The sequence below is a fragment of the Mauremys reevesii genome, linkage group 2 (genome assembly GCF_016161935.1).
Source record: "Mauremys reevesii isolate NIE-2019 linkage group 2, ASM1616193v1, whole genome shotgun sequence".
NCBI classification, from domain to species: Eukaryota; Metazoa; Chordata; order Testudines; family Geoemydidae; genus Mauremys; species Mauremys reevesii.
The window spans coordinates 9,711,130-9,725,046 of NC_052624.1; positions in this window are offsets into that span (position 1 = coordinate 9,711,130).

Consider the following 13,917-nt stretch of genomic DNA (forward strand, 5'->3'; position numbering starts at 1 on the left):
TAGACTCACCCCTGCGGCACCTCCTGCTGGTCTGTTCCAGGGAATTAGCTTGGTTCCAGCTCCGGAGCACCCTCTGCAGGCTGGTGATCCACCTGGCCTCCACCATGTCCCTCCCTGGACCCAGTGCCCTTTTACATGGGGTGCTGCCCCCTGGGTCACCCTTCCCTGGGGACCCTCCAATCTGGGTCACCCTTCCCTGGGGAACCCCCAACCCACTATCCCCACTTTTGGCTACTGCCCAGTTTCTATCTAGCCCCCACACCCTGGGGAAGACTGTAGTATCAGCCACTCATCAGAGGCAAAGGGGTTTGGACCTGCTGCCTTTGCCTACCCCTGGGCTTCCCCCTGCAACTCCCAGTACCTTTTAGCCCAATGCTAGGCCACAGCCTGGGGCTTTCCAGGCTAGAACTCCCCAGCCTGTCCCCAGCCCTGCTCCACTCAGGTACTTTGCCTCTAGCTCCCTGCAGCCAGGCCCATCTCCCTCTACAGGCAGAGGGAGACTGTCTGGGCTCCTGGCTCACAGCCTCTTATAGGGGCCAGCTGGGCCTGATTGGGGCATGACCACAGCTGAGCCTACTTTCCCCAGTCAGCCCAGGCTTCTTGCCCCAGCCACAGCCCTCTCCTGGGCTGCTTTAAGCTCTTCAGGGCAGGAGCAGGGGACCACCCTGCTATAAGGGAGAATGAATAGATGCATTTTACACCTTCCCCCTGCAGCTGGGACTGCCTTTAACCAGGGCTGAATACAGAACCATCCTGTCTCAGGGCAGCAAGGAGGTGAGCAGCATGTTACTGCAATGCAAACGTATTAACTTCTCTGTGAATTTTGGTAAAAGAATCTGACGCTGCTTCTTTTTGCACAAGTCACTGAAGGGCAGATTTTCCCGTGTATAATTCTCCTGTCTCCAACTTCACCCAGAGTGACATAAACCCCAGTGCTGAGGGTCTGCACAATGCCCTAGGCACTGCTTAAGATCCCTAACATGGGGGCTTAATTGCCACCTTGTGTGAGCCCTCTGCACTGGGCTATATTTGAATAAAATAGTTGCCTGTATAGTGCAAGTGTGGAGTTAATTAACAGCGAGATCACAGGCCAAATGGCTGGCCTAGATTAATATACCTCTCTTCTGATGTGTGTAGTATCTCCCTTTCCTATCAGATTAGGTTGACTTCAAATTCAGCTGTTCAGGCTTTTGGCTTGGCACTATCTTTCCTCTGTACTTAGAGGATGATGAACTGCAGAGGAGCTGTGATCCACCAGGTAAAGAAGGAGTAAGAGGTTCCTCCAGCTGATTACTGCAGATGGGAAGCCAGATGAGCATAACAGACCAGGGAAATGACTGGCTACGGGAAGAGAAATGCCAGTGTTTCAAGAGACAATGTGAGTGAGGTAATCTCTCTTTTTTTTTTTTTTGGACAAACATTACAAGAAACCTGTGGATCATCACATGTATCTTCATAGGTCCAGTAACCACCCCAACACACCAAGATATCTGTTATCTACATCCAGGCACTCAGATGCCACTGAATATGCTCTGAGGAGAAAGTCCGGGAAATACTCCTTAAAACCGCTTTCACCACACAAGGACGCTCCACTAGAGCAGAGGCGGATTTACCGTGAAACACAGGGTGCCCTGGCACGGGGCCCCCCAATGACAGGGGACCCCAGGGCTGGGCAGTTGCGGGGGCAGAAGCTTGGTCCTGCCGGCTCCTGCTGCAGGCTCCGCCCCCACCGGCAGCCAACCTCTCCTCTCCTCCGCCTCCTCCACCAAATGTGCTGCATTCCCGCCCCTCCCCCTCCCAGCGCTTCCCCCACCATCAAACAGCTGTTTGCCGGCGCTCCAAGAGGGAGGGGGAGGAGTGGGGCTGCAGCGCACTCGGGAGAGGAGATGGAGAAGAGGCCGGGGTGGGGCCTTAGGGAAGGGGGTGAAAGTGGGGCAGGGCGGAGCAAAGGCGGGGCCCCCACACTCCCCCTGCACATACCCCCCCCCGAACCCCCTGCCGTGAGCTGCTCAGGGCAGGGGCCTGGGGTGGGGCAGACGGCTGGGAGCACCCCCAGAACCCCAGCCCCCTGCCCAGACTCCTGCACCCCCCCCACATACCCAGCCCCCCCTCCCCTGACAGCTGCACCCCCCACATTCTCCCCTGCACCCCTCACACCAAATGGGAACTGCTCCAGGTAAGTGCCCCACACCCCAACCTCCTGCCTCAACCCTGGGGCTCCTCCTGCATCCTATCTCCTGGCTAGACCCTGCACCCCAACCCCTAGCCCATTCCTGCACCCTAACTCCCTCCCAGAGCCTGCACCCCAAGACCCCTGCCCTCCCTGACTCCTGCACCCCTTCACACACCCCCAGACACCTGCCCTCCCTGACTCCTCCATACCCCACCCCCACATCCCCACCAGCACCCCCGCACCAAACGGGAGCTGCTCCAGGTAAGCGCTCCACACCTCAACCGCCTGCCCCAACCCTTACCCCCCTCCTGTATCCTAACTCCTGTCCAGACCCTGCACCCCAACCCCCAGCCCTCCCCTGCACCCTATCTTCCTCCCAGACCCTGCACCCCCAGCCCTGAGCCCCCTCCCACACTCATAGTCCTGGCCAGACCCCACACCCCAATGTTTTTTAACATTTTTGAATAAAGCACTCTTATCCAAAGCACTTTACAATAGTTAGCTAATGGTACAAACAATATTTGGAAAGATCATTAAGTGGTCTGCTGAGACCGTCAGAGATTTTCAAGTGGTCTGTGGAAAAATAAGTTAGGCTACAAAAACAATCAAGGTACCTCGCTTTATTTTCATTTACTTCCTGTTACTTATAGGAGGAAGATGAAGAAAAAAGGAATGAAAACACAGGGGTGGGGGGAGAGGTAAGAGAGAATGTTCTTTCTCTTGGCTGGGTCCCAAGGAGGGGCCCCCAAAATGAAGCTGAGCACAGGGCCCCACTAACCCTAAATCCGCCACTGCACTAGAGAAATAAATCGCATCATGGAATGGGCCACCCAAGTACCCTGAGAGAACCTGCTTCAGTACAGAAAAAAAACCCACCTATGACCTTACACCCCTAGTTGTCACCTATTACCCCACACTGGAAACTATATGGGGTATCATTAAACAGTTACAATACATACTCAATAGGGACCACATCCTGAAGGAATCCCAAATCCCTTCTCCTGGCCTTCAGACAACCCCCCCTCCTCACCAAGTTCATCATCACAAGCAAGCTTCCCATAGACCAGAACCCACAACTCAAAGCTGCACCAGATACTTCCATAACAACAGACGCAAAACCCACAGACATACCGCCACCGTTACAATGATCAGCACCCCCCACAACACACCGTTCAAGAGCCATGAGTCCTATGCGGACCTAACGTACCTCAGTGGTTCTCAAACTAGGGCCGCCACTTGTTCCGGGAAAGCCCCTGGCGGGCCGGGCCGGTTTGTTTACCTGCCACGTCTGCAGGTTCGGCTGCTTGCGGTTCCCAGTGGCCGTGGTTCACCATTCTCGGCCAATGGGAGCTGCAGGAAGTGGCGGCCAGCACTTCCCTTGGCCTGCGCCGCTTCCTGCAGCTCCCATTGGCTGAGAACAGCGAACCGCAGCCACTGGGAGCTGCGATCGGCCAAACCTGCAGACACGGCAGGTAAACAAACCGGCCCGGCCCACCAGGGGCTTTCCCAGGACCAAGCGGCGGCCCTAGTTTGAGAACCACGGGTGTACCTCATCTAGTGCACTAAATGCCCCAGCTAGGTTGGTGAAACCGGACAATCACTGCGCTCTCAAACGAACTCACACAGAAAAATAACAAAAAGAAAAAAACACCCCGTCACCTGTGGGCAAACCCTTTTCACAAAACGATCGCTCCATATCTGACCTCTCAGTCCCTGTCCGCAAAGGGAACCTGCACGACACCTTCCAAAGAGGAGCTTAAATTCATAACTTTCCTAGACACTAAAAATCATGGTCTTCAGAAAGACACTGAATTTATGGCTTACTACAACAATAGGTAACTCCCCCCACCCCACGCTTTTTTTGGTCCTCTGACTGCAGGGGTCTTTGAATGCTCTCTTAGAATATGTGTTAACTACTTATGGTAAGCAATATGTTCCACTTATTTTCACAGTCTGAGCGTGTGTCTACTCAACACCTAGACACCTGTGGCTGGCCTGTGCCAGCTGACTTGGGTTCGTGGGTCTTGGGCTGCGGGGCTGTTTCATTGCTGTGTAGACGTCCAGGCTTGGTCCTCTTAGGGTCCCAGAGCTTGGGCTCTAGCCCGAGTTCAGAACACAGACACAGTGACACAGTGACACAGACCCACAGCCCAAGCCCCACGAGCCGGAGGCAGCTGGCTCGGGCCAGCCGCTGGTGCGTAGTTGCTGTGTGGATATACCCAGAGTACCTTTCCCAGACTTTACTGTAACTGGAGGTTCTTTGAGATGTCGGTCCCTATCCGTATTCCACTATCCACCTTCCTTCCTCTCTGCTTCGGATCCTGTTGGATTGTGATAAGAGGGAAATGGAGAGGGGTGTGTTGGTTAGAACAAGGGATTTCCTGGCTCCCAACCCTCAGGCAGTGAACAATGAAGGCTTCCACATGGCAACAAAAAAGCCCTGTCCTAAATTGATACATAAGCAGGTGAGGCTAGGTCACATAGGTAGGTGTGCTTAGTTTGAGCCCTGTAACCCTCACGGGCTGGTGCCTGTTTGCATGTGGGTTTTTTTGCTACCAGTTAAAGAGATATTTAAGCAAATGCATATTAGTTATGTAAATGACAGTAAGGGGGATGAAGCTAACGAGGGGCTATGAAGTGCCCTGGTGTATGGGACAGAGCTAATTCTGAAGGACAAACTATCTGAATAGTTTTTATTAAAGTCTCATATTTGCATAGATAGCCAAGTGCAGAGGGTGGAATACAGGCTTATTGACTTTTCAAGCCACTTCAACCAGAGCAGGGGGTGATAACATCATGTGGAACTGCCAGCTCTGTGTTTAATGACTAATCCCTAACGTTATCTAGTGGTATGAAACAGTCCAGATAAAAGGTCTTTTTTTAGCAGCCAGATATGAGAATTTGTTTGTTATTAACAGGATCTGAGGCGCAAACTAGTTAAACTTGGGTGCCTAAACTTAGATCACGTAGGCCCAACATTTGAAGTGTCCACTCATTTTGGGTGACTCAGTGTTTGGATTCCAGGTTCATAGATTTTAAAGCCAGAAGGGACCATTGTGATCATCTAGTCAGACCCCCTGTATCCCTCAGGCCAAAGAATCCCCTCCACTGATTTCTGGATGAAGCCCAACTTGAGAGCACTATGGCCTGTGTTTTCAGAGGTGCTGAATATCCTTTGTTTCCTCTGTCTTGCCCCTAACTTTTCAAGAGCTGCCTCCTGCTGGACAACTGAAGATTGAGATTGCCACAAGCAAGTCATGACTTTTAAAAACGTTAGTCCTGCTCCACATCCATATCCAAGGCACATGAATAAGTAGGTGGATTTTCAGAGGTGTCAAACCCCAGCAACTCTCCTTTAAATTATTCACCTAAATATGAATGTTGATGTCTGACTTCAGGACCCATTTTGAAAGTGCCATTGTTAACCTCCATGCCTCAATTTCCCTTGCTACAAAGCCCCTTGCCCCTTTCACAATTGCCTCTCATTCTCAGGGTTGCAGCTACAGCTGTGTGGTCTAGGATAGTTCAGCTTAGCTGGATCCTGTGTAGAGCAGCCCGCATGGAACTTGGAGGGAGGAGCACACATTCCAGGAGGGAAGAATTTGGAGGAGGCACCAGGAGGTCAGTCTGTGTGCACATGGCTTGAATGTTTGCTGCAGCACCCAATGTAAATAGTTCTCTTAACAAAGAGCCAGTTTAGTTTTACAAGCATGGTGGCCGCTCATGTTATTACCCACCAGTCGGTATATGAAACAGTGTGCAAATCTCTTGTTTTCCCAGGGAGGTTGCATCCTCTGAGTTTTGCCTTGTGGGAGTGGGGGAGCCCACAGTTACTGGCTGAATGTGCTGGGAGTGGAAGAGGAGTGGGTGGAAGAAATATGCCACCGTCTATAGAAGGAGCCAGCTGTTGCCAGCCCTCCTAGCCCACCCACTCAGGAGTAGAGTGGCACTTCAATAGATCTTGGTGCAGCTTCTCAGATGCAGTGAACAGTTCCACCTGCAGGCGGCTCTCTTCCCAATGAAGTCAAAGGGGCGTTTCCTGAGAGCCTGCGTGTATTCTGTTGATCAAAGTTCAGAGGATGCCCTGTGTACTGGTTACCTCCATACCCGCATGGAGGCGACACATCCTCCCTGGGTAGTAATGTCCCTTCCTGCCCCCCTCCCCAGCTTTTCTGGACCCTGCATGTTGTCATCTACTAAGGACATGGCGATCTGCAGGAAAGTGACTGCAGCCTGTGGAGCGTCCCAGTGTCAGTCAGAGGCAGCTGGATACTGCAGTGATGGGCATGGTATAAAAACCTAGCTCGATTAAAGAGCAGGGGGTGGGAGCGCTCCTGTCCGTGCAGCTCCATTGGAGCCAGAGAGCTGGAGGGACAGGGGAGGAGTTTAACTGCAGTAAATCCCCTCAGATATCAGGGATCCCTGAACAACCTGCTTCTTTCACAGGGGGCAAAGCTCAGTCCTCCCGCTTCAGAGCAGGAAGAAACTCCACAATGGGCAACCTCACTGATTGACCTGGCGCGACACACTTTTGTCTGCATTAGGCCCCAGTATGGACCAAGAGACAGGAACTCAGGACTCGGGCCCAGTATAATGAACTGCCCTTAATGGGAGTGGTTTCTCCTGGATGCAGTGATCATGGCCCCTTCTTAAACCTTATGATTTCTCTCTCAGAGCTGGTGTGTCTCCTGAGATGAACAAGACCAGGTTTTTAAGTTCCACAGGGGCAGATCCTAAGCAGGTGTAAATCTGCATTGATTTCAAGGAACTTCATCAATCTATTCCAGCTGAGATCTGGCCCTGGGTGTGTGTTCTTCCTATTGCAGTTCCCCAATCACAGCCTGGAGAACAATCACATATGGCTATTTCTGCGGCTGGCTATTGTCCTGATGAGCCTCATGCTGTTTGCTGTTAGCTCTGATGCCCTCTGAAGTGAATTACATAACACAGGATCTGTTGTGTAGGGAATATGATTTGATGCAAGCAGCAGGTGGGGACTCAAGTACACATTGGTCCATTATTATTGCATGGGGGCTTTTTTCTTTCTATTTCCATTATCTATTTAATCCCCTACACAAGGTTTCTCTGGTTATATTTCACAATGATTTTTTCTGGCGGGCCCTTAGGTAATTTGTTATCCATGTCACAGCAGCGGCTCCCGAGTGAGGTTGGTATAACTATAATTATGGGCTAAACACCAATTTCCAAATTGCAGTGGCAGTAGGGAGCTGGCTAGAAGTTTACCGCTAGAAAGCTGCAGTCACCTTCAGACTATGTTGCATATCATTGTTGAGGGCCCACTGACTTATTTTGATGGCGGGCTACTGGCGCTCCATCTGGCTGACGACGATGCCATAAAATGGCTGGGCACATTGAGCGTACGCTGATGACAAGAAAGCTCCTGGAAAGAGCTGAGGACAGATTTTCCCCTTTCTTATGCCAGGGTAAATCAGGAGTAACTCTACTGAAGATAATAGAGTGACACTGGTGTGGAACCATTGTAAGTGGAGAATCTGGCCTGTTGACTTAAATGAAACTACTGTACTTCAGAATTACATCAAGTTCATGGTTATCCATCAAAACTAGGGATAGCAAATCAGTTCAGATGCCCCCTCCATCACCCTGGAACCTTGGCTCAGATCTAGAAATGAACATCCTTGAAGGCTTGGAGACATTCATTTAGATTCCTTCTTTTCCCCTCTCCCCAGCAACCTTTCCGAGCCTTACTGGGATCAAAATGCCGTGAGAGGGAAACGCTGGCAGTCCCACAGGAATGGCTTTTCCTTGGGGGAGTTCCAGCCCTGCTTTAAAGATAATCTTCAAAAAGAGCATCTTTTGATGAACTTTTTTGGGCACTTCTTGGAGACAAACCCCAGAACTGAACCTTTGGAGGCTGACCCGTTGCTAGGCAGAAGCCACCCATCACATAGAATGCAACAGAGGTACAACTCGCAAATGTTCTGTGGATTAACATTTAGGGCTGGCTGGTTTAAATCGAGTGTCAGATGTCAAGTCAATGCCTTTGGCGCCCGATCCAAGGCCAAGTGAAGTCAGTAGAAGGACTCAGCTTGGAATCGGGCCCTTAAGGAGGAAGAATCTACAAGTAAACACTTTTATGTATTTATTTAGTTTAGTTTAAAACCCAAAGTGGGTCTAGGTACAAGTAACAAGCATCAATTGCAAACAGACAGAAATCCACTCGGCGCCCACTGGAAGCTGTGTTGCATGCATAAGCAAAAGAGACCCTACATAGACTCATAGACTTTAAGGTCAGAAGGGACCACTATGATCATCTAGTTTGACCTCCTGCACAAAGCAGGCCACAGAATCTTACCCATCCACTCCTGTAACAAACCCCTGACCTATGTCTGAGTTATTGAAGTCTTCAAATTGTGGTTTGAAGACCTCAAGCTGCAGAGAATCCTCCATTACGCTTTAGGTACATCTTCACTGTGATAAAAATTCTGCTGCACGAGCAGGGGCGGCTCCAGGCCCCAGCACGCCAAGCGCGTGCTTGGGGCGGCAAGCCGCGGGGGGCGCTCTGCCGGCGCCGCGAGGGCGGCAGGCAGGCTGCCTTTGGCGGCTTGTCTGCGGAGGGTCCGCTGGTCCCGCGGCTTCGGATCAGGCGGGACTGAAGGCAGCCTGCCTGCTGTGCTTGGGGCGGCAAAATGCCTAGAGACGCCCCTGTGCACGAGTCTCAGAACCCAGGTCAGCTGACTCAGGCACACGGAGCTGGGGCGATTGGGCTAAAAAGAGCAGTATGGACATTTGATCTCGGGCAGGACCCCGGGCTCTGAGACCCTCCCGCCCCGGGGCCTCAGTGCCTTGGCTCCAGTCCCAGCCCCAGCTCGAACGCCTACACTGCTATTTTATATCCCGCAGCCTGATCCCTGCAAGCTTCTATCAGCTGTCCTGGGCCAGCCCTGGCTCGGCTGCAGGTCTTTTATTACAGTGGAAACATCTCCTTTATGGTCACTGTTGCTATTTGGTAGGTCACGTAAATGGGTACCTGCAGGCTAAATAAGAGCAGTAGGAATAGGGAGAAAAGAGAGAGGAGAAAAGCCGAGGAAGAGACATTAAAATAGAGAAAGGGAGAAGAGAGAAAGGTGGATAATGAGAAGCAAGTAAATTCTGAATGCCAGGCTGTGTCTTCCCGGCAGCGTTAGCGTGTGTGAACTCCTCCCGAGTTAGCCAAGCTGGAGTGAGAGCGCTCACCCTGCAATCCCCTTGAGCAGCGCAATGTTCGTATAAGCCTCTGCGTCCCCATGCCTTCACTAGCTCCAGCATCAGCAGCGCCTCTCCCCGCAGGCCAGCGAGCAGGAGTTTAAAGCATCTCTGAGCACAGGAGTTGGCTGGGGGGGGCAATGTTCCCTCTAATTTCCCCATCCATGCGTGGAACACATTTTGTTATGGGCACCAATATGGAGGTGATGGGTGGCGGGAGTGGGGCCAAGGGGTTTGGAGTGTGGGAGGGGGCTCTGGGCTGAGGGCTGAGGGTTGGGGTGCAGGGGGAGTGAGGGCTCTGGTTGGGGGTGCAGGCTCTGGGGTGGGGATGGGGATAAGGGGTTTGGGGTGTGGGAGGGGGGCTCTGGGCTGAGGGATTCAATGTGTGGGAGGGGGCTTAGGGCTGCGGCAGATGGTTGGGGTTGGGGGGTGAAGGCTTTGGCTGGGGTTGCGGGCTCTGGGATGGGGTCGAGGGCTTTGGAGTGTGGGAGGGGACGAGGGCTGGGGCAGAGGGTTGGGGTGCCAGGGGTGAGGGCTCCAGCTGGGGATGTAGGCTCTGGGGTGGGGCCAGAGATGAGGGGTTTGGGGTTCAGGCTGCCCCGGGGCTGTGGTGGAGAGAGAGGACTCCTCCCAGCCCTCTCTCACCACAGCATCCCGGGGCTGCAGGAGAGTGCCTCTCCCCGCTGCGGCAGGTCCAGGGCCGGGACCAGGGCCAGAGCCAGAGGTGAGGTGTCTCTCCAGTCCAGGCCCCTGTGGCTGTGAGCCTGCCCGGCCCTTGATAGCCTGCTGCGCGGCCGCACAGCTTAGAGGGAACTTAGGTGGGGGGCAACGCTCAAGTTTTCCCTCGAGCTAACACTGCAGTGAAGGTGAGTCCTAAAACCATCCCAAGCCCAGTGGGAACCATAGAATATCATGCTCCTCCATGGAAGAGGCAGGTTGGCTAGCTGGTGGGTAAGCCCAGAAGGCGCATCACCTTGCCTCACAGCTAGAGGGCAGTTCTCGTCCCTTGGCATTACACTGAACATGTGTCCTTGTCTACACTTAGCTTAGAGGGGGCGGGGGGAAGTCGTCCTAAGTGCTTTCTGTTAGTGGCCCTTTATTGCCATTGGGTTCCCTTCCTGATACCACCAGCTGGCAGAGATTTTAGGAACATGGAAAAATAACCAGAAATAGCTTTTCTGTAGATTACAGTGTTGCAAATATAAGGTCTGCTATGCAAGCATGCCCCCTTGCAGGATGGCACACCATTGCTGTCCCCTGCCTCACTTTCCCTTCAGATTATTGCAAATAATCCACCCGCCGCCAAAACACTTTAAAAAACCAATATTCCCCCCCCCTCTTGGGATCTAATTTATTCAACATTGTCCAGCTCTCCAAAGAGCCCCCCTTTCCACCCAGCACTAGGTTCAGAGCCCCACAATCTTCCTTCCTGGGACTGGGTCATTCAAGTCCTGGTGTCCTCAGCCTGAAAACTCACCCCTTTAGTCCAGGGTTTCCACAGCCCGCCTCCTGGGACAGATTCCTCATCCATAAAAGGTGGTATGTCCATTGATTTCAGTGGAATCGAGAGAAGTGTCAGGCCCTGGGTATTTATAACGTGGGAGTTATTTCTCTCCCACTCTGAGATGGTATTGCTCATAAATCCTTCAGTTTCTTCTTTCTGTTGTATCCATGACGCAAAATCACAGGGAATTTGTCAAAGACAAAAGCTCAGTGGGCCGGACTGTATACTTTAGTTGAGAATTCTCCGTCAAAAGTGGCCTGGAAGTGAGCATATATTCAGGAGTATAATCTAATGTGTCAACCAAATTGCAGTGTTTCCTGTTTCTAGCTGATCAGCCCTCACTCTCAGTTCATTTTCCAGGTCCTCTTCACAACAATAAAACCTCAGCATGTTTATTGGAATGTAAACATTCTGAGTACACCATAAACCACATCCACACTGCATATGCAGCCTGTGATGGAATACTTCCTCCTCGAGGAGCCCTGGACTAATATCAGGCCAGCAACAAAACGTGGAGGAAGGGAGACAAAACATATTTCTCTTTCCTTTCTGAGAATCGTCGTATCAGTTATTTATTTTAATGGATCTGGAACATGAAATAGTGCCTGTCCAGGGCTTTGACACATATTAAAAATAAAAGCCAGCTAATACAGATAAAAGCAAATACCAGTGTGGGATATGCACCCCATCACAGAGTATAAAGATTAATTTTCACAGCTGGAAAAGCTACTTCAAAGCTACACTTTCTCGCTTCCCATGAAATTTCATAGTGTTACTATTATTTCTTTATTTTGCAGTAGTGCCTGTTAACCACAGGCTAGGCTCAGCGCCCCATGGTGTTAGGTGCTGTAGAGAGAAATAACACTGACAGTTTTGCCCCAGAAAGTTCCCGGTCTACACAATCCAGCAAAGCACTTAAGCATGGGCTTAACTTTAAGCAAGTGAGTTGCCCCATTGAAATCAAATTACAGTTAAACATGGGCTAAGTGTCTTGCTGGATCATGCCTCAGATGCATAAAACACACATATGGGGGTCTGGGCATAGGGGGACGGGGCAGGGGAACAGAAGAGACAGAATACAAAATGTTATTAGAATAACATAATTGTCCTTTAAGAAAAAGAAGCAACTGGAATATTTTACTATTCACATCCATCTAACTTCATGTAATATTATTAACTGAAGTCAGCTATGGGGGGAACAAAATGCCTTCCACTGGGCTAGTAGTTCTTGCTTCTTATTATCTAGCCAGGGCCGGCTCCAGGCACCAGCTAATCAAGGTTGTGCTTGGGGCAGCAGATTCTAAGGGGTGGCACGGCCGCCCTTTTTTTTCTTTTTCTTTTTTGTTCTCCGCTCTGGCCACCCTGTAGGGAAGGCGATGCGGAGGAGGGGAGCACCCTACTGGGAGCAGGCTGCACGCTCCATCTGCCCCAGCTGGTGCCAGGTCTGCAGCAAGCATGGCAGCCTGCATCCTTCCCTCCCCACCGACCGGGGAGGCGCGGAGCCCTCCCAGCAGGCTGAGCGGCGGGAGGGGCTGAGTGGTGAGCGCCCTGACTGAAGGAAGCCCTGGTCACCCCCCTTCTCTCTCTCCCCCCTGCTCCCTCCCCCTTCCCCCTGCTAGCCAGGGTGCGCACCCCACTGCCCAGGGCACGTCTGCAGCGCAGGGAGTCCTGCTAGCTGAAAGTTTGCACCCTGGCTCCGGCTGTCCTGCAGGTTTTTTTTTGTTTAAGGCAGCAAAAAAGCCAGAGCCGGCCCTGTATCTAGCTCACTGGACATTTACCTGTGAAGTCGTTTTGTATTGTGGAATGAGGCGTGCTCAGTCCACGATAGTAGACGACCAGGGTATTTACACACTGCTGTTCACTCTGGGCTGGAGGGTAGCAGAGTGAACAGGGCCCTTCATCTCGAAGGGAAAGGACAGAGTCCCTGGATCTAGTCACAGATCAGTTTCCTGCGATGCTGTGTCTCTCCTTCCCGCTCTCTGCCTCATCAGCAAATTTGTTTGATTGTTTCTACTCCTCAGAGTTGTCTTCAGGGCTCCAAACGAGGTTCAGTACCGAAGGAGCTCCCCAATGAACTACAATGCAGTCGCAGATGCATACCGCATGCAGCACCCGTCTCCACAAGGAGATTGCAGAACTAGAGGGGGTTCGGAGAAGAACAACATGAATGATCAAGGGCCTGGAAGAGGGACTGAAAAGATTGGGATTGTTTACCTTAGACAGACAAATAAAATAAAGAATGGTCTAGAGAGGCGAGATCGGGAGTTTCTGTTCTCCCTGTCTCATAACACAGGAACAAGGGGAACGTTCCGTGAAATTTAATGGTGGGAAATTCAAAACCAGAAAAAGGAAACACGTTGTCACAGATTATGCTGTATAGGGCAGGGACCATGTTTTTGTTCTCTGTTTGTACAGTGCCAAGACAGGGATCAGATCTACAGGAGAAGATCCCCATCCCCATACTGCAGCCGAGGAGGTTACAGATCTCGCTCCAGATCTCGAGCCTATTCACCTTGTCGCTATTAAAACATGAAGCTTAGAGGAATTTCTAACTACAGCCCTTGAGCTGGGATGGCAGATATGTGGACAATATTTTTATTGTCTATTCTGTTTAAAAAGTGAGCAGTGCCTAGTGAATAGGTGACTTTTACCCCAGTCACTGGTCCGTGACTGGGGCTGTTAGGCACTACACTAATAGAGATAATACATAATAATTAGACTGTGGAATTCATTGCCACAGGAAATCATTGAGGCCAAGAACTTAGAAGGTTAAAATGGGGACGGGACCTTTATATGGATATTATATCAGGTGAGCACCCCCTCATTGCCAGCAGTCACTCAGGCAGCATCCTGCCTCTGTATCCCCCTCTTCACGGTCCCTTAAGAACTGCACAGTCCACAATATTTAAAACATTCCCCCTTTTAGGGTCCAGTTTATTCATGCTTCAGGTGAACTCACTAGCCCTCCAGGCGCCAACACTTGTTCAGTGCGTCTCTCTCTCCCCCTTAGATAGGG